Raw genomic sequence first — 6,558 nt, forward strand, 5'->3', positions numbered from 1 at the left:
GACACGTTATTGCTTGATAACGTCGTCTTACTGAACGAGTTAACGCCTTATTATTCTTGGAGAAAATGTGTGTGCTTGCCGGAAGGAAAGCTCGGTCCCGTGGTTTTTTTAAGAGGCAGTGAAGCTTATCACACAATATACAATTGCTCTCAGCATTGTACGAGAGATATGGCTATTAGTACTGTTATCAAGATGGCTATTGTAGTTCAGATTCCCATACAAATGAAGAACACGCCCCTTAACCCTCTGACATACAGCCGAACTGAGCAACAACTTCCTTAAACGATAGCCGAAGTTCAGGTGAACCACTTACGCACAGCCAAAGCTGAACTGCGCCCTAGCGTGCGCCCGAAGCTTAAGGGGAGCGTTCCATATTTATTTGGGGTTTTTGAACTGAAATAGCCGTCATGAACACCTTTCGGTGCTGTTTACAATCCTACCATTTGTAAAACCTAAACCACTCTACTTTCTGAGTTAAACGCCCGCGAAAATGGGGGAGGGTATATCGGAGAGAGTATTTCAAAGTCACCGTGGTATTTATGATGTCATGATAACGTCATTCAAATCCTGCCGTTTCACATGCCAAGCGGCGATCAAGGCCTGCAAAAATTCGGGGCGTTCATGTGTTGCGTTCGTGAGCGCGATTTCCAGATATAACGGCCGTCAGTGGGCTCTCAACGAATATCGTGCGAGGTACAATGCCGTAATCAAACCATGACATATTGATGAGCGTATTTATGAAACAGAGTGTATTTATGAAACTGTGTTATTTAGAGCGTATTTACGTAAACTGTGTTAAACAGAGCGTATTTATGAAACTGTGTTATTTAGAGCATCCTTTTCCCCTTAAAAAGTAGGCGAATTGTTATAAGTGAGCCTGTTGCACCATGTCCGGTGCTTGTTTTAATACCTTCAAAGGTGAATTATTCCCTTTAACGGAGAAGTCTACTGTGAAGATATTGGTGCAAGCATCAGAGATATGATGGAGAATGGTTCTAGGTGCGTAAGGCTGCGCTGGACAACTCGGTCTCACTATTTTGTTACTATTCGCCTCAAAACGTTAATGTTTGATTACATCATGGAATGCTTGTGTCGCACCAAAGTCGCTGGAAGAATGACGCATCAGATTGCCCAGCAGCGGATGACCCGACTCACCTGTGGTAGTTCAGGCCGCCGAGAGGTGGCATGTTCAGTAATGCATGTGTGTTAACCCGAATATCGTCATGAGCGTGTATGTCGGCTCTTTATCGTGGTTTTCCTGTTTATTTTTTTGTTTTCACTTGTATTTACATTCTCGGTTGTAGCGCTATCGCTGCGTTTTTCGATTCCGAGCCCATTTCTCTCATAGCTAGGAGCACTGCTCAAGTTCCTGCAGTATGTATCACAAAACATAGCCGTGTATGAAACTTGCCATTAGCGTATTTAATAGGTCAGAAGCTAACTGGATGATGCTCTGATTGTTGTTGACGAACCTCAAATACAAATAACTCAGCGGTCATATTTTTCTTAACTTTGAACACAGTATGGTCATTAAGAAAGCGGAAGTCGTGTAGCGTTTCGTTGACATGCATCTCCCGTTGACTTAAAATAAGGCAGCGTTAGAGACCCGCACAAGTTCGTTTATACCCAACTCAGAAACGAGAGAATTAGGGGTCTTGTTCAGAGCATAACCACTGGCTGCAGGAAATCTTCCCGAAAATAGCTATCTCAATTCAAATCCCCATACAAATATGGAGCACTTCCTCTAACGCACACCATCCGATGCCCTCGGAGCTTGACGTCACGTCACGTTAAGTGACGTGCCAGCCCGCCTCGGCTCCGGCTGTAATTGGCTGCCGGAAATCGAGCGGAACACTGACAAAAGAGACGTATGACGGCGCATCGGTCGCTCGGGGCGCGAGCTCGTGCCGAGGCTCGCCGGCCCCATCCAGGACAGAGACGGCGCGCGCCCTCTGGTGTCACGAGGACCGTGCTGCGCGTGCTGATAACAGGAACGTTAAATTGCAGCTGGACAGCCAGCGTCAGTTTTGCGAGTCCACCGGGTCAGCGCCCACCGAAGCACGTCGGTAGCACACCAGATCTAATGGATACTTTGTCCACTAGTCCATAGGGTTCACGCGTTCAAGGTGTGATGAACCCGGCACCAAACGAAAGATGGCTTAAATGTCTTGAGCCGATTCATTGCTGATTGTTGATCTAGAGCAGCAAAACTACCACGGCGAACCAGGCCAACGTTTTCCTGCACGGTACACCATGATTATTTTTCTTTTTCTTTTTTTTTACTTCCGCGGCATGCCAAGTGGTCTCAGTAGCTCAACCGGCAACGTGACGGGTCCATAATCCAACGGCTGTGTGTTCGAGGTTTTTCTACTCCAGATGTAGTGTTAGAACTAATTTTCTAGCTCCGAAGTGTCTCGGACTTTTCTTCCAGTTAACTATGGAATATGTTAAATTGTTTGCTACCAACCGATACATGCTGCCAGTGTTGTGTAGTACGCAATTCCCTGAGATATTCGTGCAAATAGTCCTCGCACAATTATCAGTAAAAGTTTTAATTCATTCACTAATGTGGCACATGCGTCACGCTACCTTCAGTTAGCGGGTGTCGTATATTTAGTATAATCGAAAAATCAAGCACACGTTGCACATCTAGTGTGTTTCTGGTCGAACACTGCATATTTTGTTTGTACTAATCTTTACTCTACCCGGTATTTATTACCCTGCGCTGGGACTGGGAAGGGGGAGGCTGTGGTAGGCTGTATGCAAATAGGCATGCGATCAAAACCAAGCAATGGCTAGGTTTCTCCTTGGGCTTGTCTGCCTTTTGTTCGAAGCTGGTGGGAAGCTGACGACGGAGTGTTGGCGGAGGTATGAACAGTTAATTATGCACAGCCATCACAGCTGGAGAAGAAAACAAAGGTTAGAAGCCCTCCATGCGCCTTGGTGTACTTAAGCTTAGTGCGTGGATAGGACAGGGTCACAGACATCGAAACTTATGGTTAATAATGCAAAGTCGTGTTGCACATCAGCGTTTGACGGGGCGAGCAACGTAAAGGCGTGCAGGCTGTAAAACAAAGCGGGTTCTCAGGCCCGAACGTGCAGCACCTCCGAGACTTGTGGTCATTTTGAATTCTGCAAGTTTTGCATTGAAGTTAGGGATGTGGTTTGTTCAGAGATGTGCTGGCATGCCCGCTGTCGGCGTGAATTCGAAAGCGCGGTAGGCCAGATGGGAGTTCAAACACATATTTGTCGCGTGGGTTTGTGATTTCTAAAACTTAACTGGAGAGTAGATTATCACCGAGATGCATATATGTATGTAATCAAATGGGACGTTGGGATCCGGCCATCGCTGGCATTCGCTAATCAGGAGCGTGGGAAATGGAGCTGAGATTCGGATTCAGAATGGAATGAGTCCGGAGAATTGACCACGCAACCAGCATGCGAAAATGTCGAAACATTCAAACGCTGTTCACACACATGTACGAATGCGGAACAAACGCATCATTTGGGATCAAATAAACATGCAAATTTGACGCCTCTGCGACTGTGGATCGTATCCAAGACTTGCCTTTCAAGAAAGTGAACGAGATACGCCCGACTGTGTCCGGGCCCGAAAATTTGTCTGATTAGAAGTGCTCCAATTCACGTATCGAAATATTCAATGCACACGCAAAACAGAATGCTTACCTTCACCAAAAGCTTTGTTCTAAAACGTTAAAGAGGGAGCCCTTTTCAAGATTCTAACTATGAATGGCGCAGCTCGTAATAAACTGCCCTGGAAATTGGACCGGGAAAGGTTATATCCTTGCCACTTCTCGTATGTGCATTGGCTGTTTCATGTGGTCTTTCACAGATAAGACAGTTCTAATGGCCTTATTCCTCGTAGAATAACCAAAAGAATTGTGATATAGATGTATTATTTGTATGTGGTCTCCTTTGTCCAGGCTATTCTACGAGGAATAAAGCTACGAGCACTGCCTTATCTGTACAGATAATGCTCCTAGCAAACGCACGTAACAACTTACGTGATATCTTACAGGTGAAAACTTCCTTTGTCTTTATGCTACAAATCACAATGCAACAGAACACATCGATGAAAGTGATAACACCGACGCACATTTGCGTCAGCTGTCGTCACTTAAACCCGCTGAAACTCCTACATGTCACATGCCATATACATATGAAGTAATCCAATAAGCCGTGTGACTTCCGTCGTGGCATGATGCTGCAGCAGCGGAGATTCGTGGCATGGTGCTGCAACAGCAGAGGTTCGTGGCATGATGCTGCAACAGCAGATGTTTTTGGAGGCGCAGACAACGATATCCGGTGCCGTGCCGTAGCTGCAGGCAGACGCTGCCTGGTCCCAGGTGGGCCATCCTTCGCCCGAATCGATGGCCCCCCGCGAGCCGCATCCCTGCCCAAATCGTTGTAATATATTTAAGCGTCGGGAAATGTTATTATTCGTTCCACTGCAATCGCGCAACCGCATTTATCCCCGTCCCAGCGAAGTATGGGATGACGCAAAGCACACAAACAGAAAATGTTATCGCTGCCTTTAAAATAAAGCGGCGAAGTCATTGCAAGATGGCTCATAGCCCTGGAAATAGAAAATCTACCGACTAAGATGGAAGCAGAGGAGGGTGAGCCATGCCTTAGTAGACGCGTTTTGAGTATGAGTGGATGAAGATTGTGGATTGAGGATGTTAGGAAAGTAGAATGCGGAATGTGCGAGGTAAACGTGCCGAACAATTTGTCTTATTGGAGACCTACGGTATATATAACTGGTCGAACTGTCATCAGTGCGACTCGTTTTCGTTCTTCTTTCTTGTTCACTAGCCATTCCCTGAACAAATGACCCCATTCCCATGGGCGATGACCATTTAGTTCGTCTTTCCGTCACTGGTCTTTCCAAACGGCCACCACCCGATATTTCCAGTTACAGATGTGTTTTTCAAATCTTGCAACTTTTCCAACCCACTCTAAACATCCCCTCAAATAACCGCCACGGCCCCCGATTCAGAGGCGCGCGCAGAGTTGATTTCTGGGAAGCCTGTCGAGACAAATCGCTGTCTCTTCAGATCATGATCAGATCATACAATGCTACTAAAGCCGACATTCCGCTAAAACAAGCCTTATTTTAAGGATATGTACGAACAACCATTAACAACGCCCAAGAAAAACCTTAGTTGAATATTAGCGAGTGTAGGGAATGCCTACGGACGTCAACACACTGATACAGTACGGTTGACTTCGATGTTGAAATCAGTACTGCTGCTAATATGATCGCTGTTTGTCCATTCGCCGACATGTTTTTTTATATTCTAAATGCACAGACATTGCTAATGCAGACACTGTAGGTGTCATGTAAGGCAACGATTCTGGTGAGCAGTGACCCATATTTAAATCTGGAAAATTCTAAGTAACTCTGTGATCGATGAGAAGCTTGCCGTGACAATACAGCTTGGTGCACATGGCCTAGAGGTGAATTTATCAAGTCACGAAGGTGATCATATGCACACGCATACGAAATAAAAGTTTGTGAATAATGTTAAACTTGTAGACATCCCAATACACCCATGCAGGCACTGTGGGACACAAGCATACAGACATCCCGCCGATTTCGCATATCCTACATCCCCTACATCCACATCCTATATCCCCTACATTCACATCCTACCCACTGGGCAGTGCATGTAAGCATCTAAACAAAGGTGGATATATGCGTCACTTTATTTGGTGGTGAACGGACACTGGTGTTAGTGTTATAACGACTTGACAACTATCAAAAGGTCTATGCATCCCATTGCGCAGTCTGTTTCCTCCACATCGGAAATGCCTTACAGCCATGGCTTGAGTGTACATGTATATATACATATATATATATATATTATATAATATATATTGTGTGGGTGTGGGTGTGGGTGTGGTGTGGTGTGTGTGGGTGGTGTGGGTGTGGGTGTGGGTGTGTGTGTGTGTGTGTGTGTGTTCTTTACATATAGTTATGTATAGTTATGATATATTGTACAGTTGCATGCAAAATGTATATTATACAGTTTACAGGGTGTGTTCCACATTTGCATGGGGCTTTTGAACCGAAGCGGCGATCTTGAAGATCATTCAGCGCGGCTCACAGCCCTGCCCTTCGTAAGATCTAAGCCCCTCTAGTTGTTTAGCTACACGCCCGCGAAGATGTACAGATTATTTCGTGCAAGATGTTTCAAGGCCACCCAGGCGTCCATGACGCCATAATAATGTTTTTGAAGGCCTGCCATTCCAGTTGTAATACGACGATCAAGGCTAACCAAATTTAATTGAAGCATTACATAACAACATCATATTGAATGATTATCTCTTGTTGAAAGGGCTCTGATCCAAATAACCAAACCAAGCAGCATGACCAGACAATGATGTCTTGAGAGGCAGATTTCCTAAAAAGAAAAATTATGTTGTCTAGAGCAGTCTTTTCCACTTAAAATTACTCCAACAGTTGTAAGTGAGCTTATTTGTTCATATGTGATGCTGGATTAAATATCTGCAAATGTGAAGCAATCTCTTTAA

Source organism: Pollicipes pollicipes, unplaced genomic scaffold (genome assembly GCF_011947565.3).
Source record: "Pollicipes pollicipes isolate AB1234 unplaced genomic scaffold, Ppol_2.1 Scaffold_4219;HRSCAF=4965_pilon_pilon_pilon, whole genome shotgun sequence".
Taxonomy (NCBI): domain Eukaryota; kingdom Metazoa; phylum Arthropoda; class Thecostraca; order Pollicipedomorpha; family Pollicipedidae; genus Pollicipes; species Pollicipes pollicipes.